This window comes from Notolepis coatsorum, assembly GCF_963971535.1.
Source record: "Notolepis coatsorum genome assembly, chromosome: 3".
Classification (NCBI taxonomy): Eukaryota; Metazoa; Chordata; class Actinopteri; order Aulopiformes; family Paralepididae; genus Notolepis; species Notolepis coatsorum.
The window spans coordinates 52,756,144-52,784,003 of NC_140167.1; the positions used below are offsets into that span (position 1 = coordinate 52,756,144).

At 45.4% G+C, this 27,860-nt stretch overlaps 1 protein-coding gene across 2 annotated transcripts in view; it reads left to right on the forward strand.

Annotated features, from left to right (window-relative positions):
- The first annotated feature begins 23,064 nt into the window (after positions 1 to 23,064).
- luzp1 (leucine zipper protein 1) overlaps positions 23,065 to 27,860 on the forward strand; it is a 103,060-nt gene continuing 98,264 nt past the window's right edge. For both annotated transcript variants that reach the window (XM_084310675.1, XM_084310677.1), the window contains exon 1: positions 23,065 to 23,272. The gene's annotated coding sequence lies outside the window, so the exon portion shown is untranslated. The remainder of the gene's footprint in view (positions 23,273 to 27,860) is intronic.

The window sequence follows — 27,860 nt, forward strand, 5'->3', positions numbered from 1 at the left end:
TGTGTGTGTGTGTGTGTGTGTGTGTGTGTGTATGTGTGTGTGTGTCTGTGTGTGTGTGCGTCTGCGTACAGACGTATGTGTATTGTATGTGTGTATTGTGTCACAGGGAATGTGTGTGTGTGTGTGTGTGTCGGTGTGTATGTCTGTGCGACTGTGTGTGTCTGTGTGTGTGTGTGTGTGTGTCTGTGTGACTGTGTGTGTCTGTGTGTCTGTGTGTGTGTGCTGTGTCTGTGTGTGTGTGCTGTGTATGTGTGTGTCCGTGTGTCTGTGTGTGTGTGCTGTGTCTGTGTGTGTGTGCTGTGTATGTATGAAAGAGAGAAAAGAACAAGATATGAAAGCGATACGATGTACGAGATTACAAGCACACAACGTGCCGTACTGAAATGTCCATCTGTCCAAGTTGTTTTAAGAACGTCAGCCAGACCGTCTTTCAGCACTGCTAGTTGACCTATATTAAACTAGTCCACCCCATACACATTTTCCACAACAATACCCCAAAGTATACCCCAAAGTACCAGAAAATACCCCAAAATACACTAAAATACCCCAAAGTATACCCCAAAATACCAGAAAATACCAGAAAATACCCCAAAATACCCCAAAATATACCCCAAAGTACCAGAAAATACCCTAAAATACCCCAAAGTATACCCCAAAATACCAGAAAATACCAGAAAATACCCCAAAATACCCTAAAATACCCCAAAGTATACCCCAAAGTACCAGAAAATACCAGAAAATACCCCAAAATACCCCAAAATACTCTAAAATACCCCAAAGTATACCCCAAAGTACCAGAAAATACCCCAAAATACCCCCAAAGTACCCCAAAGTATACCCCAAAATACCCCACAGTACCCCAAAATACCCCAAAGTACCCCAACATATCCCAAAATGAAAAAAAAAAAATTGCACATTTTGTGTAATAGTGTAATAGTGTGTAATAGTGTAATAGTGTAATAGTGTGTAATAGTGTAATACTGTAATACTGTAATAGTGTGTAATAGTGTAATAGTGTGTAATAGTGTAATAGTGTAATAGTGTGTAATAGTGTAATAGTGTAATAGTGTAATAGTGTGTAATAGTGTAATAGTGTGCTAGTGTAATAGTGTAATAGTGTGCTTGTGTGTAATAGTGTAATAGTGTAATAGTGTGTAATAGTGTGCTAGTGTAATAGTGTAATAGTGTAATAGTGTGTAATAGTGTAATAGTGTGTAATAGTGTAATAGTGTAATAGTGTGTAATAGTGTAATAGTGTGTAATTGTGTAATAGTGTAATTTTGTGTAATAGTGTGTAATAGTCTAATAGTGTAATAGTGTGTAATAGTGTAATAGTGTAATAGTGTGTAATAGTGTGCTAGTGTAATAGTGTAATAGTGTAAGTGTGCTAGTGTGTAATAGTGTAATAGTGTGTAATAGTGTAATAGTGTGCTAGTGTAATAGTGTAATAGTGTGTAATAGTGTAATAGTGTGTAATAGTGTGTAATAGTGTGGTAGTGTGTAATAGTGTAATAGTGTAATAGTGTGTAATAGTGTAATAGTGTAATAGTGTGTAATAGTGTAATAGTGTGCTAGTGTGTAATAGTGTAATAGTGTAATAGTGTGTAATAGTGTAATAGTGTGTAATAGTGTGTAATAGTGTAATAGTGTGCTGGTGTGTAATAGTGTAATAGTGTAATAGTGTGTAATAGTGTAATAGTGTGTAATAGTGTGTAATAGTGTGTAATAGTGTAATAGTGTGCTAGTGTAATAGTGTGTAATAGTGTAATAGTGTGTAATAGTGTAATAGTGTGTAATAGTGTAATAGTGTGTAATAGTGTAATAGTGTGCTAGTGTAATAGTGTAATAGTGTGTAATTTTGTGTAATAGTGTGTAATAGTGTAATAGTGTGTAATAGTGTAATAGTGTGTAATAGTGTAATAGTGTGTAATAGTTTAATAGTGTGTAATAGTGTAATCGTGTAATAGTGTGTAATAGTGTAATAGTGTGTAATAGTGTGTAATAGTGTAATAGTGTGCTAGTATAATAGTGTGTAATAGTGTAATAGTGTAATAGTGTGTAATAGTGTAATAGTGTGTAATAGTGTAATAGTGTGTACTAGTGTAATAGTGTGTAATAGTGTAATAGTGTGCTAGTGTAATAGTGTAATAGTGTGTAATAGTGTAATAGTGTGTAATATTTAATAGTGTGTAATAGTGTCTATTACACTATTACACCCTATTACACTATTACACACTATTACACTATTACACACTATTACACTATTACACACTATTACACAAAATTACACACTATTACACTATTACACTAGCACACTATTACACTATTACACACTATTACACTATTACACACTATTACACTATTACACACTATTACACTATTACACTATTACACACTATTACACTAGCACACTATTACACTATTACACACTATTACACAATATTACACACTATTACACTATTACACTATTACACACTAGCACACTATTACATTATTACACTATTACACTATCACACTATTACACACTATTACACTATTACACTATTACACACTATTACACTATTACACTATTACACACTATTACACTATTACACTATTACACACTAGCACACTTTTACACTATTACACTATTACACCATTAGCACACTATTACACTATTACACTATAACACACTAGCACACTATTACACTATTACACACTATTACACAATTACACACTATTACACTATAACACTAGCACACTATTACACTATTACACACTATTACACTATTACACTATTACACACTAGCACACTAGCACACTATTACACTATTACACTATTACACTAGCACACTATTACACTATTACACACTATTACACACTATTACACTATTACACTATTACACACTATTACACTATTACACTATTACAGTATTACACTATTACACACTATTACACTATTACACACTATTACACTATTACACTATTACACTAGCACACTATTACACTATTACACACTATTACACTATTACACACTAGCACACTATTACACTATTACACTATTACACTATTACACTATTACACTATTACACACTATTATACTATTACACTATTACACACTATTACACAATTACACTAGCACACTATTACACTATTACACTATTACACACTATTACACACTATTACACACTATTACACTATTACACTAGCTCACTATTACACTATTACACAGTATTACACTATTACACACTATTACACTATTACACTATTACACACTAGCACACTATTACACTATTACACTATTACACACTATTACACTATTACACACTATTACACTATTACACTATTACACACTATTACACACTATTACACTAGCACACTAGCACACTATTACACTATTACACACTATTACACTACACACTATTACACTATTACACTATTACACAGTATTACACTATTACACTATTACACTATTACACACTATTACACAAAATTACACTATTACACTAATACACACTATTACACTATTACACTATTACACGATTACACACTATTACACTATTACACACTAGCACACTATTACACTATTACACACTATTACACTATTACACTATTACACACTATTACACTATTACACTATTACACACTAGCACACTATTACACTATTACACTATTACACTAGCACACTATTACACTATTACACACTATTACACTATTACACTAGCACACTATTACACTATTACACACTATTACACTATTACACACTATTACACTATTACACACTGTAGGCTCAATTTGCCTATCTAAGCCAGGATACGTCTTCAACGCGCTCACACCACATTGACTTGGGCTGTCTTGTTACTCACTGTTTGATGTTGTTGATAGTTGCATCCGATGGGTTCGAACCGGTTGAGTTTTATGGAAGGAGTTGCGTAAAGTTTCAAACAATAACGGAGCAAACAAATGAAACAAAACAGGCTCCAGACTTGTACTAAAGGGGTTTCAAAACAAACAGGCGCAGCAAAAGGGTTTCAAATAAACTCATAATGATTCTAAACAAAGTCTTTCTTTTCAGTCTTTCATTCATTCAATCTGCGCTGTGTGTGTGTGTAGCAAGCGAGCGTTTGAAAAACTGTTTCTCGTCTGGCGTGCGTTTACACACAGCTGTGCCGTAATTAATAGGAGAACCATGGTGCCATTTTACGAGGCGACCAGTGGCGGCGCTATTTAGTCAAAACTATTAAATCAAATGAAATGGCTCCTACACACACTATCACACTAAAACACTATTACACTATTACACACTATTACACTATTACACTATTACACACTATTACACAAAATAACACTATTACACTATTACACACTATTACACTATTACACACTATTACACTATTACACACTATTACACTATTACACTATTACACACTATTACACTATTACACTATTACACTAGCACACTATTACACTATTACACACTATTACACTATTACACTATTACACACTAGCACACTATTACACTATTACACTAGCACACTATTACACTATTACACACTATTAAACTATTACACACTAGCACACTATTACACTATTACACTAGCACACTATTACACTATTACACACTATTAAACTATTACACACTAGCACACTATTACACACTATTACACACTATTACACTATTACACACTATTACACTATTACACTATTACACACTATTACAGTATTACAGTATTACACCATTACACTATTACACTATTACACTATTACACACTATTACACTATTATACAAAATGTTCAAATTTTTGTTTTTCATTTTGGGATATGTTGGGGTACTTTGGGGTATTTTGGGGTACTGTGGGGTATTTTGGGGTATACTTTGGGGTACTTTGGGGTATTTTGGGGTACTTTGGGGTATTTTGGGGTATACTTTGGGGTATTTTGGGGTATTTTCTGGTATTTTGGGGTATACTTTGGGGTACTTTGGGGTATTTTGGGGTATACTTCGGGGTATTTTCTGGTATTTTCTGGTATTTTGGGATATAATTTGGGGTATTTTAGGGTATTTTGGGGTATTTTCTGGTATTTTCTGGTACTTTGGGGTATTTTGGGGTATTTTGGGGTATTTTCTGGTATTTTCTGGTATTTTGGGGTATACTTTGGGGTATTTTAGGGTATTTGGGGTATTTTCTGGTACTTTGGGGTATACTTTGGGGTATTTTATGGTATTTTGGGGTATTTTCTGGTATTTTCTGGTATTTTCTGGTATTTTCTTGTACTTTGGGGTATACTTTGGGGTATTTTATGGTATTTTGGGGTATACTTTGGGCTATTTTAGGGTATTTTGGGGTATTTTCTGGTATTTTCTGGTACTTTGGGGTATACTTTGGGGTATTTTGGGGTATTTTCTGGTATTTTGGGGTATACTTTGGGGTATTTTGGGGTATTTTCTGGTATTTTCTGGTACTTTGGGGTATACTTTGGGGTATTTTGGGGTATTTTGGGGTATTTTCTGGTATTTTCTGGTATTTTGGGATATACTTTGGGGTATTTTAGGGTATTTTGGGGTATTTTGGGGTATTTTCTGGTATTTTCTGGTACTTTGGGGTATTTTGGGGTATTTGGGGTATTTTCTGGTACTTTGGGGTATACTTTGGGGTATTTTAGGGTATTTTGGGGTATTTTGGGGTATACTTTGGGGTATTTTAGGGTATTTTGGGGTATTTTCTGGTACTTTGGGGTATACTTTGGGGTATTTTGGGGTATTTTGGGGTATTTTCTGGTATTTTCTGGTATTTTGGGGTATACTTTGGGGTATTTTAGGGTATTTTGGGGTATTTTCTGGTACTTTGGGGTATACTTTGGAGTATTTTAGGGTATTTTGGGGTATACTTTGGGCTATTTTAGGGTATTTTGGCATATTTTCTGGTATTTTCTGGTACTTTGGGGTATACTTTGGGGTATTTTGGGGTATTTTCTGGTATTTTCTGGTATTTTGGGGTATACTTTGGGGTATTTTGGGGTATTTTCTGGTACTTTGGGGTATACTTTGGGGTATTTTGGGGTATTTTCTGGTATTTTCTGGTACTTTGGGGTGATTAGTAGGACCCCCTTAGGAGACTAGAGCAGACACAGGCTCCATTCACTCCAATTAAAGAGGTAGATGTGTTGGCTGAATGTGGTTATTTTTTTCTTTACCATCTAAATTTAGGTAAATATTGGACTATATTCTATACTATAGGTGTTCAGAATATTTTGACACTAGATTGAATTTTCTCTGACCTGTAGATCCAGCTCAAGACAAGTTTGTTTGAGACTTGTCCTACAATCTCAGTGTTAACAATAGCACACTTCGGAGACAGGAACTGTTCCATTTCCATAATCTTCCTTTATTTGAGTGTCTTTGCCATTATCTGCTAAATGAAAGGTCATGGGTCACCAACATCAATACTTTTCTTCCTCTTGTGATCATAAATGTGCACAGCAAATTGCATGGCAATATGACCATTACTTGATGGTGGCGATAGAGGAAAGGTTACCAAAATCATTAAGCAAATTCTGTGGCGATCCGGCAATTACTTTTCAAGAAGGTGAGAATAGAAACACACATAGGATAGGATTGTTCAATATTCTCATTTCATTCTCATTTGAAATAAATATATGAATTTGAATACCAATAAAAATAAACACATCGTTTTTTGTCCCTTTTTTCGTGATGTTGGGAAAATATGCCTGCAATACAAGCTATGTTACAAAGCACAGCCCAATGCCTAATGATAGTTTCCTATTACTACTGTACCCATAATAGCAAATACAACACAACACACTTGTTAATTGTAAGCATGTTACGCCTGCTTTGATGTGGTGATAATGTGTGAATGTTATGATTAGTATTCAAATGTTATTTGGATTTGTCTAATTTCAGCCTGTTCATATTCTAATGGTACTCTTAGGGGCAATTGACAGCCCTGAACACACACACAGTCAAAAACACAACCGTAACTAACAGAAGACAACAATCCATTCATGGTTGGTTCATAAGATGTTCGACTTTAGTGCCTTCTAATCATACCACAATAAATGGAATAACGAAACAAAAGGCCTCTGTAGGGTTACTGCAGTTATATTTCGTATTGGCATCGCGTCCCGCTCTTAAGCCATACCGAGATATACCTCATCTCATGTACCTAGTGTACTCCATCAACGAACAAAACTAATACACCCATCACCTGCCAGGCCGCGTGTAGCTTATTCCCAGCGGAAGAGTGCGTCGCGTGCTTCCGCGTTTTCTCTGATTGGCCATGACGCCCATGTGACCGCGGCAGAGCGAGAGAGCTGCAGTGCGGAAATAGGCTGTCTATTGCCTCGCGCTGCAGCGCGGAAATAGGCTGTCTATTGCCATTCTCTAAGACAAACTCTAACCTTAACCAGCTCCTTAACAGCGCCTAAACTTAACCCTTCTAACCTTAACCAACTCCGAAACAATGCCTAACCTTAACCTTAACCTTAACCATGCCTAACCTTAACCTTAACCATAACCAACTCTGAAAGAATATTGCCATTCTCTAAGACAAACTCTAACCTTAACCAGCTCCTTAACAGCGCCTAAACTTAACCCTTCTAACCTTAACCAACTCCGAAACAATGCCTAACCTTAACAATAACCAACTCCGAAACAATGCTTAAAGTTAACATGCCTAAACTTAACCGGCGAAAGAATGCACGTTAAAAAAAATTAAAATAAAAAAATTGAAGGGATTCGAACTTGCCAGTTGAGCTAAGCGTCGAATGAAAAACATCGGGGATTACGGCTACATAATGCCGCAAGCTCCGCTCCGCTCTGCCGCGGGGCGTGTCGCAGCCAATCAGGGAAAACGCGGAAGCACTCGGCAGCACTCTTCCGCTGGGAATAAGCTATAGGCTGCCAGGCCCCGCCCCTAGTGGCGTACTATATAGTACTAGGCATGGTCACCACTCACTCTTCCTCTATTTTCGTTTCCATCATAGCGGACGCAAGACGCCCTATGCAACTAGTTGTTATGAAAAGTTTAGATAATATTGAGTGCTTACGGAGATTTGCTTACCCCTGGAATCTTCGGGGTATGTTCCAACAACACGTCGGGTCTATTCTGATGTTTCCTCGTCTTGTGGCAGCAGATCGAGGGACAGCGTGCGAGGTTGGCTATCGAGCCGGCTCGCACACAGGTAGGCCCTGTGTCATCAGGCATTGATGCTAGTGTTAGTAATGCTGGTTTGTTTGGTTACACAACCGAGTTGTGTGTCGGCGCCAGGGGCGGGATGGTTTGGTGAACGTTCCCCTGAAGTGGACGGTTTCCAAGCGGTTCTGGAGCGTGCTGCTAAACACTAATGCTAACGCTAATGCTAATGCTAACACTAATGCTGAAATGCTGGGCACTGTTCTAATGTTCCCCGCCGTGGGATGTTGCCGCTTTTCCCTCCTCTTAACCGGTTCATTGATGAAGGTCAGTCGGTAACTAATGTGTGGGGTTTTGCTGAGTGCTATTTTACCCTTTTTATGTGTAAATGGGTTGACAACAGGGTGCAGGGCGGGTGTGCCGTGGCTTGGTAGCCAGGTAGCATCGATCCTGTGCCCCGGCGGGGTTTGGACGGTGTCCCACCTGGAAGCCGATGCTTGAGAGCGAGTCGGCCCGGCGGGTGGCAGTAGAGCTATACTGCTGCAGGATGGAATTTAGCGGCGGCCAATGTTGTGGCTCAGCTGACTGTTTTCTGTCCACATTAGCGTCGAACGCTATGCTATAGTGGGCTACTGTTTCTATTCTGTCTCTCTGCTACGGGAATGTCTGTCTATACTACAGTTTTCCCTCCTCTCAACCATTCATGCTGACGGTCAATCGGTGTCTACTGGGGGAGTAGTGCGGGGGGGCTTTGTTTACCTTCATGGGTAAATGGGCTGAGGTCTAGGGCTGGTGTGCTGTTGTGAATATTATGAATGAATGCGGGACTGGTTCTCTCTGGTCCGCCTCCCCTTAACGTCGTGTGCATGGGCTTGCCCATTCTACAGTATGTTCGTGGTGTTAGTTCATTTATTCATTAACCCCTTCATGGTGCACACCACAGTGGAGGTTGCTGGTTGCAACCACCACTGGTGCTCCGTGTTAGCATCAGTCCTTTGCTTTTGACATGTTGAAACAGTGCCCCGCCCGGCCGACGCCATGAGGTGGGTTGGCCCGGCGAGTGGCTGGTGGCCTGCTAAAGCCTGTACCGCCACGGTATGGAATTGGCAGCGATTAGTAACTGTGTTCGGATTGCTGTTTTTTCTATCAAAAAATGGTGTCTGGTGGCGGGGCCTTGAGGGCCAGCCGACGTCGACACATCGCGCGAGGTTGTTGACGTTATTAGCTTTGACCTAGCCGCAAGCTATAACCGCTCAGGGCTCCCCTCTCCGCAGAGGATTTTGGTCTTCCGCTGGAGCGCGGGCGGTATTGTGCTAGGCCCCACACCGCCTCACACCGCGCAGCCAGAAGAAGAGAGAGCACGGCCTCGTCAGCGGCGATGACGAGGCCCTCGACAGGCAGCCATGTTTTTCCCCCGCCAGAGGTATCCTGGGCGTTGAATCGACAGGTGTCCACAAGGCCGACAGCCTTGGCGGCCGAGGGATCGGCCATGTTGGATGGGCTCGCGGGCAGCCCGCTCTCCGATCACTCCCTCCCCCAACACCAGCGGAAAAAGGGGGCTCTGATTGTTTCCTTTGGCTGCGGGCCGCGTGCCTTCGTTGAAGCGCGGGCAGCCCCACTTTTCGCTTCTCATGGGGACAGGGGCTGACACCCAGTTGATGGCTGAGCCTGGGTCTGTCCGTGGGAATGTTGTGCTGTCAAGCGGCTCCCACACCATAAGCTGTGTTGGTTGAGCCTGGTGTTACGTCTGTCAACTATAAGTGTTGTCAGCAGGGGGGCTCGAAACCTTTTGAGGCACACAGTGCGGGCTTCCCTGGCCTCGCCTTCGCCAGGCCAGGTATCATGTTGGTGCCTCCCACTCCTGAAAGATTGGTAGTGGTCTCGCAGGCGCGCGTGATTTGGGTGGTAGTAATATCACTGCAGGGCTACAGTGTGTAGGAACCCATGGGGGCCTCACACCTTGCATATCCGGCTGCAGAACGACTCCTCAGCATGTTCTGGAGGGGTGTTCAGTGGGGGAGCTTTTGTCACCTAGAACTGATGTCAGCTTCCCCCGTATCAAACCGGCCCTTTCTGTCGGGGTCCCCCCTTGGGTGCGATTGCCTCGTGGGTAGTGTCAGGGTCAGATGCCCCGACACGGAACGCTCTGCTCGCACGGGTCCAGGGTTGGCTACGCACAGCGGGTGGGACCGGGCCGCCTATCTACAGTTCCTGGCGGACCTGCGCCACATGGCGGCGGGTGCATTGGGAGTGTCATCACATATGGCTACAGCAGTACCATATGTCGAGGTGGATGGAGAGAACGCTGAGGCGGGGACTTGTATTTAAAAACACAACCCCACCGTTTTCGGGTTTGGTACAGACCCTATTGTCAGGGTCACCAGCAGTGACAGCTCTGGTCGACGAGATCTGATCTCTGTGGACGAAGCAAGCCATCGTCGTGGCGTTTTCCTCCCGGTGTTCTCTGGTGCCTGAGAAATCGGGAAGGGGGGGGTGTCAGACCCATGTTGGACCATGGGAAGGTTCAGTATTTTTTGGATCGTCTCCTACCTGTTGAACACTGTCAGGTGGGGGTCTGGTTCTCCTCCATAGACCTGTTCGCATCCCCGATCTTCCGTCCTAGGGCTTACCTACGCTTCCTTACCGCGCATGCTCCTTCCACTATCGCGGGTTACGCGGGTAAGTGGCGTATTTTCCAAGAGTGGTGTAAGGCCGCCCTCTTGTGAAGCGTTTCCTGCTTGGCGTTGACGCCTTAAGCCGGTGAAACGCTCTTTGGCTCCGAGCTGGGATCTTCAATTGGTCCTCGGTCGGTTGTCCTTGGCCCTGTTTGAGCCTCTTGAGCAAGCGCTGTTGGAACGGCTGTCGTTCGAAGACTGCGTTCTTGCTGGCCATCACCTCCGCTAAAACGTGTGGGTGTGCTTTGTGCTCTCTCGGTACGGCCAGAGTGCCTGTCTTTTCGTTCCGATAGCGGTGCCACTCTGCGGCCTAATCCAGCCTTCGTGCCTAAAAATATCCGGAGTTCTTTCCGCTCCAGGGATATTATGGTTCAGGCGTTTCATCCGCCTCCTCACGCTAGTGAGTTGGAGGCGGGCCTTCACCTGTCATGTCCGGTCCGGGCTTGGGGGTTGCCTCAGCCGTACTCAGGGCCTCAGGGCTACCGATCAGCTCTTTGTCTGTTACGGTGGTTCTCGTGCTGGTAAGGCACTATCGAAACAGCGCCTGTCCCATTGGTTGTGCGAGGGCATTGCCCTTTGCTACACGTTGGCCGGGCTGGCTCCCCCTGGGGGCATCAGGGCGCACTCCACTCATGGGGTGGCAGCCTCTGCCGCTCTGCTGGGTGGGGCCTCGGTGGAGGACATCTGTGCTGCAGCTTCATGGTCCTCCCCAGGTCCCTTCGTAAGGTTTTACCTCATGGACATGACCGGGGGTTCTGTCTCCCAGGCGGTTCTGAGGTCTGTGGCCTCTCCTGCTTCCCGTCCTTTGGTGGGGTAGCAGGGGTGTGTGGGTGTGGCCCACAATGTGTTGTGTCACACGTGGTTCCGCCTGTGCTGTGTGTTCAAGAGGTTCTAGTTCCCTCTTGTTCACACTCGGGTGGAGTTGACTGCGCCCCCTCTTCATTAGGAAAGATGGGGTGACGGGACTCCCCTCCCCCCTGATGTGGGCTTACGGGTCCTCAGGGGTTACATTTGTCGGGCCTCGCGTCCGCTCTACCCCATATCTCGGTATGGCTTAAGAGCGGGACACGATGCCAATACGAAATATAACGACAGGTTATGTATATAACCTAGTTATATGAGTACTGGCTAAGCGTCCCGCTCTTAGCGTGCCCTGAGTTCCCTTGGGGAAACTTTTCTTTGGAAACGATTTTTTCCGAGGAAGAGTGAGGGGTGACCACGCCTAGTACTATATAGTACGCCACTAGGGGCGGGGCCTGGCAGGTGATGGGTGTATTAGTTTTGTTCGTTGATGGAGTACACTAGGTACATGAGATGAGGTATATCTCGGTATGGCTTAAGAGCGGGACGCTTAGCCAGTACTCATATAACTAGGTTATATACATAACCTGTCGTTATTACCACAGTTATCGGGCTGAAACTCAAAACCCCTGATTAGTGTCGGAACTTCAACACTAAACACTGCAACCTCTGGCTATGTGGAAGTTATAGACTAATGGTTGATAGGTTGGTATGCGTGATATAGCCTGGATGTACTGTATAGCTCCCTGTCTTGTCTTAAAGCCGGCAAGTGAAGGATTTCTTGAAGAAATTCTATCCATTTCTAAGTCAACAGTATTGGAAAGAAATTTGAATAAATAATGTATGGATCAAACACACACTGAAGATCTGGACTTCAGTTCAAAAGCACCTAAAGGGAGCTGTAGCTCTGTCACGGGCCATGCATGCCCATAGCAGAAAATGTAGAGTTTATCCCATCCATGTGGGGCATTATGAAAAAATTTAATAAAAAAAGTCAACCAACGAACTCGATTCTTGTACCGGATATCCTCTCTGGTAAACAAGAATACCCTGAAGACTCTGGCAGGAGCACTCATTCAAGGGTACTATGACTATGCTTGCACCTCATGGTACCAAAGCACCTCAAATGCGCTAAAAACAAAATTACAAACATCTCCAAACAAACTGGTCAGACTACTGCTTGACCTTACTCCTAGAACCCACCTCACCCCTGCCCACTTTGACAACCTAGGATGGCTTAGAGTAGACGACAGAGTACAGCAACTTGCAATGGGCCTGGTCTACAAGATACACTACACGACTAAGATACCAATGTACATGTCAAAATACTTCCCAAAGGTCAGTGAATACCACGACCACAACACCAGAGGGAGCTCCACAAATCATGTTAAACCCAGATTCGGCTCAAACAAGGGACTAAACACGTTTCGCAATTATGCCACATCAATGTGGAACGCCCTACCCAAAGCTGTAAAGGAATGTGAATCACTACCCACTTTCAAAACCACTCTCAAAGAACACCTACGGGAGACTTCAATTCGAAACTGGCCCCTGTAAATGTCCTAACCCAACCCCCTCAAATGTACAGTAAATGACCTAACGAACCCAAGAACACACAAGACCCTCTTCTTAGAACCAAGTATGGTTTCGTCGATATTCCAATGTACAGTTTTGCTTGTACAGTTGTACAGTTTCCCCCACCCCGCCTACCCAACCCCCACCCCCCACCCCACCCACCCAACCACCTCCAATGTACAGTTCCCCCCCCCCCACCCCACCTACCCAACCTCTTCCAATGTACAGTTTCTACGTCAAATGTATATACTCTCTTTTTTAGACTCTTTTTGTATCACAAACAGTACTGTATTTGCAAATCTGGTATGTCATAAATGTATAGATGTAGCAGTACTGTCTATATATCTGTATGTCGTGTATGTCATATATGTTATGATGAATTGAAAATGGGGGACCCTGATGTAAACAAGACGAAAGTCTTTCTCTGGTCTGCATCCCCTTAACAATTGTGTGTATTGAGCTGTACTGTACCCATTCTGCAATCTGTTAATAAAGTTTTCAATCAATCAATCAATCAATCAATCAATCAATCAATCAGAGAACCGACCAATAGGCCTATAGAAATCTGTTTGAACGCCATGTATAAACAAAAAACTATATCTCATATGTACAAAAAGCTAATGCTAGATAAAAGCTTGTGCTAGACACGTCAGATACAATTTTATACTAGACTGCTAGATACGTCAGATAAAAGCTAATGCTAGACATGTAAGATAAAAGCTAGTGCTAGACACATCAGAAAAGCTAATGCTAGACACGTTAGATAAAAGCTAATGCTAGAAACGTAAGATAAAAGCTAATGCTAGACTGCCAGACATGTCAGATAAAGCTAAAGCTATACATGTTAGATAAAAGCTAATGCTAAACTGCCAGACATGTCAGATAAAAGCTAAAGCTAGACACATCAGATAAAAGCGAATGCTATACGTTCAGAGATACAAGAAATGGAGAGACTTACACATGAGGTTACAGGAGGAAAAGTGTGGGTCAAAGTGAGAAAAGTGGGAGGAATATAAGGGGAGAGGGAACGACACCACAGAAGAGTGAATAAGAAAGAGGAAAAGAAAATGAAATGTAAATATGGAATGTAAATACAAAAGAGATTCAATGTATACCCATGTCATGTTTTGTAAGTGAAAAACTGCAAATAAAAATCTAAGTAAAAGAAAAAAAAATGCGTTCAAGTAGCATTGAAAATATAACGCAATATATAATACTCTAACGTTTCTTGGTTTTGACGGATTTCTACCATCAAATCCATGCATTGAGCTCCGTTTTTATTACATGTTTTATCACATTCTTGTTCATTTCATAACATTTTCATACGATTTGTTTTGAAAATATTGAGGCCAACATGGCATTTCACTATTTCGAAAGCCTTTCTGGTGATTCTAAGGCGAGATATGAGTCAAAGAAACCCCCCCTGATTACCACGACCACAACATCAGACCGAGTTAGCCGAACGTTAGCCACCAGCCACTTTTTCCTCTGTGATGGTATAAAACTTCCGATTTGGATTTCTGTTTTTGTCATTAGTATAACGCGTAACACAGCAGCTCTTTGGCATTGTGAAGGACTGAAGAAATGTCTGCTTGATTGTCTTTAATTTGCCGCTTTAACTATCCGTTTCTCCACTAAATAGTGTACACAATGTACCAGGCGGGGCAGTTTCCCCCCACGCTGCAGTTGCGTAGCAATAACAGACAGGAAGTTGACTTCGAGAATTCCCATGCCTCAAGAGGCCGTCAGGCCGCACCCCAGGTGCTCCACCCTCTTATAGCCTCCCCAGGTCAGCCCGCGCACTCTCGACTCTGTCAACCCGCGGCTGGCGCGACCAATAGCATCTTCGCCAGCCCCAGGATGGCGGAGTGCAGAGTGGCAGCTCGACTGACCAACCACCCAAATCCCAGGGTCGCTACAATACTGTATCAAATATACAAAATAATAATAGTACTGTGCTAATGGTGTGGACTTAGTGTATGTGTAAAGTGTGCAGTGTGTGTACAGTAGATGTGCGTGTGTTTGGCCATCCCCATGTTTGTGTCATTGTGTGTACATAGTTCCGTCTGTATGTATGTGTGTGTGTGTGTGTGTGTGTGTGTGTGTGTGTGTGTGTGTGTGTGTGTGTGTGTGTGTGTGTGTGTGTGTGTGTGTGTGTGTGTGTGTGTGTGTGTGTGTGTGTGTGTGTGTGTGTGTGTCTGCGTGTGTGTGTCTGCGTGTGTGTGTCTGTGTGTGAGTAGTGGGCAGACAGGCAGCAGGCCGTTATTTGTTGATGAGCTTTACTGCCTGGGGTGGAAAAACCTGTCCCAGAGCCTGCTGGTCCAGGCCCTGAGGTCGTTTGCCAGACAGCATCAGCTGAAACAGTCCGTGGTTGGGCTGGTGTCATTGAGATTGATTGAAGTCTGCACTTGTCTCTCACTCAGAAATCTTAGGCATGTACAGTATAACACAAGGAGATACACTGGGAAATGAACTGGGAAAATGTATGTACTGGGGAAATCCATCAGGAGACAGTGTAGTACCACAGGGTACATTTAGATAGCAGGTAAAGGTACTCCCACACATATCACTGAAAGAGTTTTGAACTACACGTTGTGGCAGATCTCACCCCCCCCTCTCATGGATATGTGAAGGTAGGGAGATACTATTGCCACGGAAGGAGTAGAGAGAATTGGGTAGCTGATTAGTACTGATAGAACACACCTGCGCATCATTAGGTCACCCATATCTCACATGCACACACCGCAGACACACACACTACAAAGCCACTAGGTAAGGTGAGAGGTAGTGAGAGGAGAGGTGAAGGCGAGAAGGTGTTCATTGTGTACTGACCCTGGACCATCGGACTGTTTACGACCATTCTCTTGCCTATCAAACTGGATTCTGCCTTAATTCAATAAATATTCTTATTGATTGATATTGCTCTTGTGTGGACATTTGAATTTGTTTGTATTTGAACCGCGGCGAGTCTGGACCCCACCAGGCTCGTCACCACGTACATGTAGCAAAAGCGAAAGGCCTCTCCTCTGTCCTGATTCTTCTATCTGCAGCTTTCGACACAGTCAACCATCAGATCCTCCTTGCGTCCCTCGCAGGAATGGGAGTGGCTGGCTCTGCGCTGACATGGCTGACATCATACCTCAATGACCGCTCCTACCAAGTGTCACAGAGAGGGACCCTGTCGGCCACCCGCCCCCTGCGGACGGGTGTCCCCCAGGGCTCGGTCCTAGGACCCCTTCTCTTCTCCCTCTACACTAAATCTCTGGGTAACTGTAGCTAAGGAACGAGTCTGTACTCATCGACTGGAGGAGCTCAATGTGAACAGCTCGGGTGGTCATGCATTTATACACGATGCCCCACCTCTTCTCTGTTCCTCTTCCTCTCTTGACGTTGAATGGGCCGAAGCAGTCCACGCCCGTGGAATGGAAGGCCCGCTCGCCGAGTCGGAGGCGGCAGGGAGGCAGGTCTGCCATCTTCGGGATAATAGGCTGTGCCCTCCACTTGCGACAGGTCGGGCAAGTTCGTTGGAATCTGCGTACAGCTTCTCTCCCTTGGAGTATCCAGAAGCGCCGTCGGATCTCCGCAAAGACTCGCTCGGCCCCCGCGTGGCACACCACCTCGTCGTATTTCTGAATGATCAGATCTGTTATCCTGTGTCAGCTGCTTAGGACGATGGGATGCTTAACATCCTCGGCCAAGTCCGGGGCCCGTCTCAACCGACCACCCACCCTGATGAGGCCCTGGGCGTCGATTTCTGGGGCTAAGGTGAGGAGTCGACTGTCCTCTGGGAAAGAGTCTCTCTGCGCCCTCTGCAGCACAAGAAGTTCTGCTTCCTTGTAGGCAGATGCACTGAGGTCTGTGGTGGGGAGGAGCTGCGGGTGGTGCCATAGGAATGTCCTTTTCTGGGCACTCTCCAGAGTTTGACAGTCGTCTAGGTCCGGGCCCGTTGGAGCCGGGGCTTGACTCAGCCCGCAGAACATAGACTTTTTTATTTCTGACTCGTCTTGGTTCGCCTCCCGCGGTGTGGAGATAGGCCACTTCTCTTCCGGGAGCTTGAGGAACTCTGGGCCATCACTGTATGGGTTAGGACGGGTGAGGTCGGCTAGGGACGTGATGACATCCGCCGGGTTCTGCTTGGTGTCAACATATCTCCAACATTCCGCTCCTACCAGGTCTTGGATTTCGGATACTCGGACTCCTACGAAAACCTTGTACCGACCGGAGGCGGACTGGATCCAGGTGATCACGGTCATGGAGTCTGACCATAGGATGATCTCACGCACCGGTATGGTGAGTTCACTTTGCACCATTTTGGCGAGTTGTGCGCCTACCAGAGCTGCGCAGAGCTCTAGTCGCGGGATCGACTGCTGCTTGCGGGGAGCTATCCTCGAGCGGGCCAGGACGAAGGCTACGTGGACTTCTCCTCCCTCTTCTCGAGCTCTCAGGTAGGCCACTGATCCGTACGCCACTTCAGAGGCGTCGCTGAAGACGTGCAGGTCTGTCTGACACTTCTCCAGTCGCACGGTAGGGGGGAAGTAACTCCGCGGGATGACAACCTCGCGGAGTAAGACAAGTTCATCCTCCCACTCTCTCCATGTGGTGGCTACGTGCTCGGGTATGGGGTCGTCCCAGCCCTGCTCCTTGGCCCACAGTTCTCTCACCAGCATCTTCGCCCGGGTGGTGTAGGGGAGAATACACCCCATTGGGTCGTACTGGCTGGCGAGTGTTCGGTACACACTCCGCCGAGTGGTCAGTCTAGTCGTGGACGTCTCCTGATCCGTCCTCAGAGGTGTGTGTCGGTAGTGAAGCGAGTCCGTTTTGTAGCGCCAGACGAGGCCCAGAGTCATCTCTTGCGCTTCGCCTGGGGTGTGCGCCATCCAGGTCTCGCTGTTAGCGGCTTTAGTCTCTGGAGGGAGGTGCTGGAGAACTTGAGGGTCGCTACTGGCCCACTGTCGGAGGTCGAATCCACCTTTGGCTAACGAAGCCCGTAGCTTCATTAGGATGCTCTCTGCTTCTTCTGGCGTGGATACGCTCTGTAGGCAGTTGTCCACGTAGAAGCTTCGTTCAACGCTGTGTCGGACATCATCGTCAGCTCCGGGGTCTTCGGCCACGTGCTTCTGTAACGCGAACGTGGCGCAGCACGGGCTGCAGGTGGTGCCGAAGGGGAGTACCTCCCATTGGTATATCGAGGGTTGTTCGTCGTCGAGCCTCTCCCTCCACAGAAACCTCAGTAAAGGCTTGTCTTCCTCCATCAACTTGTAGGAACATTGGGCCGGGCAGGAGTAGGTTATTCAGATTCTGCTGTCCAATCTGATAACTGCAATTGAACACGATGCGGTTCTTTCCGTTGTGGGTGACCTTGTGGTGGGGCACGTACCAGGACTCTGTCGTCCCTTCTGCCTCGTGGTCATCGATTTTCTTTATGTGGCTGGCCGTTACCAGCTTCTCGATCTCGGTGCGATAGATCGTTGCTTGGGGGGGATCCTTGGCGAGGCGCCGCTCAGTGCTCTGTAGGTAGTGGTGCGTCGCTCCCTTAGGTACATGCAGAGTGGGCATCCCTTCCCGCCTCAAGAGTGGGGTTGCGTATCTTAGCACTCCGTCGACCTCGACCCTCGTAGTCTTCTGCTCTAGTAGAGCGATGGCATACTTGTCCTCTTTGGACCGAACCATCTTGCATTCGTTCTTGAATGGCAGCGCGTCTAGTGTCCATAGCCTCTCAACGTGCTGTAGGAGAGTGTTGTCTGTGTCGCTCACCTTGGTGTAAAGGCAGCGTGTGGACGTTGGTCGGCTGGAAGGCCCGGAGAGGGGGCCCTGGAGCGTCCACCCCAGTCGGGTCTTAACCGCGGCTGGGCATCCTCTGGGTCCGATGTGGACCGCATCAGTTGGGACAATGAGGTCCGCGTGGTCGGAGCCAATAAGTAGGGTCGGTGTAGCGCCGCTGATAGGCGGTATGGGCAGTTCCGCCGAAGCGGTTATCGTGGCGATCAGGACTTGCGCTAGCCTCTTATCGGCTCCGCTTGGGGAGGACGCTGAGGATGGTGATTTGGAGCCGACTGGGCTTGGCGGTGACCTGGTCTTCTCACGCGCTCCGCGGTCCATCTCGGGGGCGCGGTGCTCTGTGGGTATAGTCAAGTCATGCCCCGCTTGTCCCCCCCTGTAAGCTAAGTTAGTTTCACTTAAACTAGCTTGGGTCTCTACATCTAGGGTTGACTGGTCTGTAAGGTTGGGCATGCTTGAGCTACCAATGCTATCCCTGCTTAGCGTCCTCGTGGATAAGCTATGAGGTAAATCTACAGCGTAGCCCTCCAAGTAGGGATGGGGCTGACGCTGGCGCCTAGGGCGCGGTAATGGGGGAGAGCTGGTTGGAGAGTGTCCGCCGCTGGCCATATTATCACTAATATTATTATTACTGATACCCTCCGGCCCGAAGGACCAATTGTAGCTAAGGGGCTACACAACCCTGACTGTATTTAAATGTTTAGATTAGACCACTACTAGAATATTAATTAGCCAGACAATATAGGTACACAAAATGGCGGACACTCCATTAACTGCGAGGGGACAGTGATACAAGTTAAACAATCACTTTAATATTAATGCCAAAACATACATAGCATATGAACACAGATCTCCTGTTATTACTTTAATATCAATGCCACAATGTCCGAGGTAACGATAGTTCCTATACTACGGGTACCCGACCATTGGAGCTCTGAATGGAGTAAGGCGGAGCGAAGCAGCACAGGGAAAAGCAAGATGGTGGATGGAGACGGTAATTCTCTCTGGAGCTCCGACTCCAGAGAACTGAAGACTGGTGGGATAATCCTGTCGTCGCTGGGGAAGAGGGTCTCGTACGGACCGGTCCTTGTATTCCTAGCGCCCGATGGCAGGATTAATAGCTATTAGTCCAAAAGCCTGTTGGCATGGGTGATAGCTAGTTAGCCCCTTTGCTAGGCTAACCCGCAGGAAGTCTTCAATAAGTAGTTATATCCAGAACGTCGCTGGGTTCAACTATAAGTCTCTCCACGTTACTTCGCTTCCACAAGTCACTATACTGGGCCAATAGTGGCTCGACAATATTATGGTTGTATCTAATTAGCCGTTCGGCTCTCTATAAACGATACGTTGCCTTGCCGTCTGTTTACAACTGCGCCAAACGTCTTCTCTCTCACTCTGTGTTACCTGTGGACTGAGCCTGTTCACCCACACAGATCAATGCGCTCTCTCTGGGCTTGCCTGGGCATGTTCTGAACATGTCTAGAGGGGCGCGCGCTGGCGCCTACGGCGTTAAGAATGGGACATATACAAAACGAGAATCATAAATACTGGCACGTAAAACAGATGACGTGAAGATATATATCTTATATATAAACGATATATAAGTTATACAAAATAATAAACGCAGACTTTCAGTGTTTTAATCTGGACCTTCAGAACAGTAACATTATCACGTCTCATGCCTTCTCGTATCATTGCTATGCCGCTGATACTCAACTCTTCCTCTCCTTCCCTCCCTCAGATATCCACGTCTCTGAGCGGATCTCGGCCTGTCTGTCCGACATCGCCGCCTGGATGACGACCAACCACCTCAAACTGAACCTAAGCAAAACAGAATTGCTCCACCTGCCGGCCAAATCCTCCCCCCTGACCGACCTTTCCATCACAGTCGAGAATGCAGCTGTGACCATGTCCCCGACCGCCAAGAACCTTGGTGTTGTCCTCGATGACCAGTTGAACTTCTCCGCTCACATAGCTCGTGTAACGGAGGTACCGTGAGTATATCCACAGTCACGATGGACTTCAAGTGTTGTGAAGTGACTGTGGACGTTAGCGGTACTGCAAGTTAAACTCACTCCCCCTTAACACTTTGAGAGCCAGTCCGTGTTTTCCTTTTTACCCCCTTGAATTGATTGATTGATTGAAAACTTTATTAACAGATTGCAGAATGGGTACAGTACAGTACAGCTCAATACATACAATTGTTAAGGGGATGCAGACCAGAGAAAGACTTTCGTCTTGTTTACATCAGGGTCCCCCATTTTCAATTCATCGTAATGCCCAAATCCACTCCAATGTTAACGTTAATATCGCCTAATCTATGTTTTAAATTATGGCTATGTGTCTAATCTGCCCGTCGCTTATAAAAGACTCATTTTCCAGTCAACATTGTCAACGCAGATTGTTTTTTTATCGCTTCATTTCCGTTTGATAGCATTTTGAAAATCACTCGTTTTCGTGCCGTGCTCTGATAATCGCTGCTCTTATTTCCTGATGGCTTTTACAGTCAAAACAGCCATATCACATATAGGGGAAACGCTTATATATCCGTGAAAACGAGTCTGATTATCCTAAGACTGATAACATAGATTCGTTACCTGAGATCAGATGGTATCCAAATGGATTATTCCAATTCCTGATCACCATTTGAAAAAATCGATCATTGTATTGATCAACCGTGTATACAGTAGAACACATAATCCCTGCTGCTCTTCAGGCTCCGGAGTGATGCCGGTCAATGCCGGCTGCGTGAGTGAGACGAAAAATGTGGAGTCAGAAATCCTTTCTCCCATTCACTTTCATTGAGTCTAATCCAAAAGGGTGATTTACCATCTGGGAGACGATAGGGGGCGCTTTTTTCACATCTGAGCGCCTGGGGTGACTGGATCTCCAACGGTAGGCTCGCTTGATGCAATATGATTTCAGACCGCTAATAATAAAAAAAAAAACGAATAAAACTAATATTCTCGTGAGTGGGCATTCAATGTCGGTCTGCGATGTCGCCCGCGGCGCGCAAGACCGGGGTTCGAGACTCACTCTGGGCAATCCATTAACAGGGGTCGAACTTTAACACAACGCAGAGAGATGGCAATACGAGACCGGCTACACTAGGAGGCACAGTGAGTGGCCTGGTTGAAACTGCTGAGCAACCAAGCAGCTCCCTGTCTATCCACTACCCGGCCGCAGAGCATCAGCATTGGATCAGATGGGTAGAATTGACCACAGTGTAACAACAGCTAATGACCACAAGCTGCCATTCAGCCTTCTCTGCTACTGATGGAGATCAGGGAGAGGAAGAGATAGAGGGCACTTTACAAATACTTGTAAAATAAAAGTATTAAAATACATGAAAATGATAAATCACTACATGAATATGTCATTCTCAACCTGTAACTAAAAGGTGCATAACCTTTTATTCTTTCCCCAAGATGCCGTGCCCAGTCTAGGGCCTACTTGTCTCACATTCCTTTGGTGGGTACATTCCAATTGCACTGCCATCCTTTTTTGGGCAAAAGCAATGATGTGATTACCTTGCGATACAGGATTCTGTGTAACAAACCATCTGGCCCATCTGGTTAATGGTTGCACTACATACCACAGGCTTTTTGGCCGCGCTATTCAGACTATTGAGATACCTTAACGTTGCTTTCAGGGTGGCTCATCTGGGCCTGAATTCACTACTTCACCGGCTAGACTGGTATGAGAGAGAGAGGGAGAGAGAGAGATAGAGGGAGGGAGGGAGGGAGGGAGGGAGGGAGGGAGGGAGGGAGGGAGGGAGAGAGAGAGAGAGAGAGAGAGAGAGAGAGAGAGAGAGAGAGAGAGAGAGAGAGAGAGAGAGAGAGAGAGAGAGAGAGAGAGAGAGAGAGAGAGAGAGAGAGAGAGAGAGAGAGAGAGAGAGAGAGAGAGAGGCGGGACTTTAGCAGCCGGGAACTTGGGAAGGGCGTTCTTTTTGCGGTCAGACCGAGTAGAGTCATTCCAGTGGGGGTGGGTCCTCCGGCACAGAAAGGAAAACCCACCTTTTTCATTGTTAGTTAGGGACACGGTGGAATGTGATGGTTTGATCCTACAGCACACAGGGAGGGGATAGAGGAAAAAGGCATTTCGTGGAGAGAGAGAGAGAAAGAGAGGGAGAGAGAGAAAAAATCCCCTCTCCCGCTGGTCTCGTCTAACCAGAAGAATATGCGGAGGAACTTATGTTTTGCCGTCGCAGAGTTCATCTTGTCCGCGAGAACTCTCCGGACCGTGCTGCTGCTGTGAAGTTGTTGGATTACCTGCCTTTCGTTATTATTATTCTCCACTGAGCCTTGCGAGGTAAGTCAACACCTTACATTGTTTATTAGTCTCGCGGTGTTTCGGGATGGAAACGTTGTTGTAACTGTTCAGAGTTCCTGGGAACTATCGGCTTCCTGAGTTCGACACAGTCGGGACTGCAGAACTCTGAACTGCGGCAAGTTTCTCCCCCCTCCTCCTCCCCTCCTCCCGTCCCCCTGTCCTCCTCCCGTCCCCCTGTCCTCCTCCTCCCGTCCCCCTGTCGTCCTCCTCCTCCCGTCCCCCTGTCCTCCTCCTCCCCTCCTGCCCCCCCTCGTCCCCTCCTGTCCCCCCTCGTCCCCTCCTGTCCTAGTGTCCTCCTCCGCTCCTGTCCTCGCACTACTCGTCGGAGCCAAAAGGAAGCAACACAGGACTGCGGCGGCGAAAAACCAGGTGGCAAAATGTAGCGGCTCGCGGGCCAGTTCCATTAAAAAAACTAAAACCAGACATTCTAGTGTTTCACTGTCACATCACATCTGTATACATGTTGGCCTATTCGCTATCCCATGATTTAGTCGTGATTTATTCATAACCGCTACACAGCAGTAGCACTTTTAGAACAGGCATTTTTATTTTATTGGACATAATAAACCACTTCGAAGCCCATACCTAGGCTATGGTATGTACGTCAGCAATGCATTAAGATGTTTCAGCATTAATAGTCCGAATGTTGTTTTCATATCTGCTTATCTGACCATGCTGTATCGACTGTAACATTGTATCATACTGTATCAACTGTAAGTTAACATAACAGTGTATCATTGCTCCGCGGCGACTAGAACCTACCATATGGGGCATTCTGCGGCCCCCCTTTCCGTGGGACTTTTTATGAACAGGAAAAGAATGTTTAGCCTACCGGGAAACAATGTACTACTTGCAGCATTTATGTATGTATATATATCTTTTTTCTTTCTTTACTTGATTTTACTTGAATAACTTTTATCTTTGCATGCTAGTTTTTCACATAGTTTTTCGTTTTGTTTTCATACTACAATAATAGGCTTTGTAGAGTACAATTATCTTGTAGGTCCCTTATGCCATTTGGTTGGCTAAATATTCTCTTGGTCAATCTGGAATGAGATTCTATTAATGGTTTAACCCACTGATCTACTGACTTCCAGTGCATTTGTTGGGAACCTGGGACTGACTCCTCTAGCAGTGTATAGTAATCAGTTTAGTTATCACTGTTGGATTTCATTGGTTTGGACTGGTCTCATTGCACCAAAAACGGTAGCACACGATACAACATGTACAAGGAGGAGGTAGATTAAACATGAGTCTAACAGCATGGGACTGTGCTTTCATTGCCACATTAGAACTATTGATTATTGTTGTGTGTGCAGCAGCAGAAACAGTAGTGTGTTGGGGTGGAATACTAATCTGCCAGGTGGGGCTCGTAAAGAGATGGAGGGGACCTGCCTTGACCTGTTTTAAGACATGAAGGAGGCAAATCACTGATGGCTTTCCAGTAAGGCTCTGCCCAGAGAGCGTGACTAGATAGAACAGCCATTCCCCAGTCAAATCTACATTCTTGAATGGCCTTTTTCCTTTGGGGCTAGTACACATTAAAAACGTCGGGCCATAGAACGTTTGTTTATGTCGTGTTTGAAACCAGTGTCGGTCTGGCGCACGAGACTCGGAAAGTTGGCAAAAGGCAAGGCATCGATTGGATGAACATTCCAGCTGCAGGTGTGATGAACATTCCGACGTTGTCATGTGTAAAAACAATGCTTGTTGCCATGGGGGCACAGACGTTCTAATATGAATTTGGCTATAGTTTAAACCAGGCAGCCAGCCACCAGCGTGGCCGCTCCGGCCATAACTGCCAAACCCTCTGCTCAGATATAGTCAATACATGTACCTGCAAGTCTGACAGGGAGGCAGATGGGCACGGCAGCGTGTTAATGGGTATTCACTGTCATGCGACGCAGGCCAATTTGGAAAGCTTATTATTCACTGTGGGAAAGGGATGACAATTCTCGTTAACCTGGCTGCAATTCAATAATGTACGCTATGGGATGTTTGGAGGGATGAAATGCTACGGGGAGAGCGATGCAGAAAAGTAAGTAATAAAAGTAAGAGCAACAACAAGTGGAGAAAGACGAGAGTTAATGTTGTGTGTCGTCAGGCGGTCTGTGTGCGATCGCTGCCCGAGCTTGGCTTCTTCTTCCTCTGTAGTGCAGCGAGTACTATTTTAGCCAGGAACCCTAATGAGAAATTTAGCCTCAGCCTCAGGACCCAAGCTCATGGAAACCTACTAGTGATGCACCGATGTGAAAATTGTGGCCGATACCGATAACCGATATTAATATTGCTGTTCTGGCCGATACCGATATTTACCGATGTCGATATCTCTGTATAGAAAACACTTTTTTATGATAATCAAATAAAGAGCTATTTTCCAAAACGCATAATTGTTTTTACTTTTGTAACTTATTTTCAGAAATGACTGATATTTGAAACTATTTAAAGCCAAAACATGTAAAAAGAAGAAAAAAAAAATAAAAAAAAAATGTTTTTTTTTAAATAATATCGGCCCTATCTTGATATCGGACCGATACCGATGTGTAAAAAAACGGCCATATCGGCCGATATTATATCGGCGGCCGATATATCGTGCATCACTAAAACCTACTATTACTCTTTTCATGGGAGGACCCGTAGAGTCTTAAGACATGTTACTCCAGTTTAGCGCCGGCGGTTGGTTGGTTCATGTGGGCCTTTCATAGAACAGCAACACACAAGATTGTCTCCTTTCACTTTGACCTATCTCGAGCCTTCTTTTCTTGACCCTCCAATCGCAACTGTAGCCGTCCGAGGAAAGCAACAGTTTGCGATTGGAGGATCAAGGAAAGGGGGCAGGGCGTGAGATGGGTCAATTGATATGACGGCTCGGTCCAGAGATGGTTAATTCATTCCAACCTTTATTTCAGTCAATAGGATCACAGAGGTTGCGTTGCCCTCATTTACAACGACGTCGAGATACACAGACAGAAATGTAAATAAACAAACCCAAGATAATAAGTAAAGGTAATCGGTTAAAACAATCGCACAATGATGCAGAGTGTGTTTGCGATCACTTTCCAAAGGTTATTACAGTATTGATCTTTAGGGTGTGTTGAAGATCGTTCCATGTGTTTTGGAGCGCGAAAACTGAGAGTTGTGACTGTTGACACTGTAGGAAGGAGTGCCTCCGCCTCCAGCAGTGAACTTTGTCATCTAAAGGTGATTTTATGACCCAACGAGTGAAAGTAAAGCGAAAGGACAGTGTGTGTGTAACGTCCCGTCCCGGAGTCATCGCCCCCTCTCCTCTTTTTACGACCCAGCCCTGTGCCACGCATGATTGGTTTTTCCGTGGAACGCCATGGCCGCCCCCGTGAAACCTGCGCCGCTTCGGGTGAAACCAAAAACTAATCATTATGGGTGTCCAATAAGGGTAATTATCAGACTGAGCGCCGGGCCTGGGGGATTATGGAGTGGCTAAATGACTGCTCTGGGGATTAAATCAAAATCCTGAGGTTTTCTGCCTGGGAGAATGGGACCGCTGTGGGCCACGTCAGGCCTGAGCTCCGCCATGGTGTAACTGCCACTCCACACATCAAGGATTATAATAGCACTATTATTAGTGTCATTGTATCGGTAGATATATGGATATTATTTTGACATTCAAATGCGGTGGAAGAATATCTTTGTTTTTTATTGCACAAGTGGATATAGGCACAGTCTCTTGGTCAAACATTTATCTGTACTATTGGATGCTCGAAACACCTAGTGTTTTGTTTGTTAGTTAATTCGTACATGCTTCCTCAGTCACATAGTTCACCTAGCCGCCACGGGGGACGTGTACGCACCAACCTCACTCCAGAGCACCTATATAATAAACCGCCAGCACACTGTAGCTGTGAAACTACCCTCCAGCCTCGGACAAGCGACAGCCGTGCTTGGAGGGTCAAGAAAAAAAGAGGGCTGGTTTGAGATAGTTCAATTATAACAAGTTTGAAATGCAATGTTAGTGCTGTCGTTCCAGCGTCAACTGTGCGAGCGGTTCCCTTGCCTTGGAGGCAGAACATGAATAGGTTCTATCATTTCTATGAATGAAGATGAAGCTCAGTAACTAGTACACAAACATCAAGTCCCTCACGGCGCCCGGTGTAACCTATATCTGTATCGAGCTGTAAGGGATAGCCCAGATATAGAATTAGTCCTGGGTGTGTGAAGGTTATTCATAGTGATATACACTTTCACTTTTAGCCGGCGGTAAGTAACCCTCGCACCCAGGAATAGCTTGGTGGATGATGCAGGTGCGACACAGGATGATGTTGCAGGGGTTTAAAAAGAGGGGTCCTCTCTTAAATAGCCCAGATGAATCATGATGTCTCATTGGTTTGTATGAAAGATCCACACACAGCCTGTGTGTGTTGTAATAATGTAATAATGGGCTCAGTATCCGGTAGTGAGGCTGCTGTTGACAATACGCAGGCCAGCTGGATTCGTTGTCTGTCTGAGTGCTGGCTGGCCGGCCGCATGGAAGGATTCATGCCATAAAGGCGTCTTCAAGTGTGTGTGTGTAATGTATGTGCGATTGTGCGTG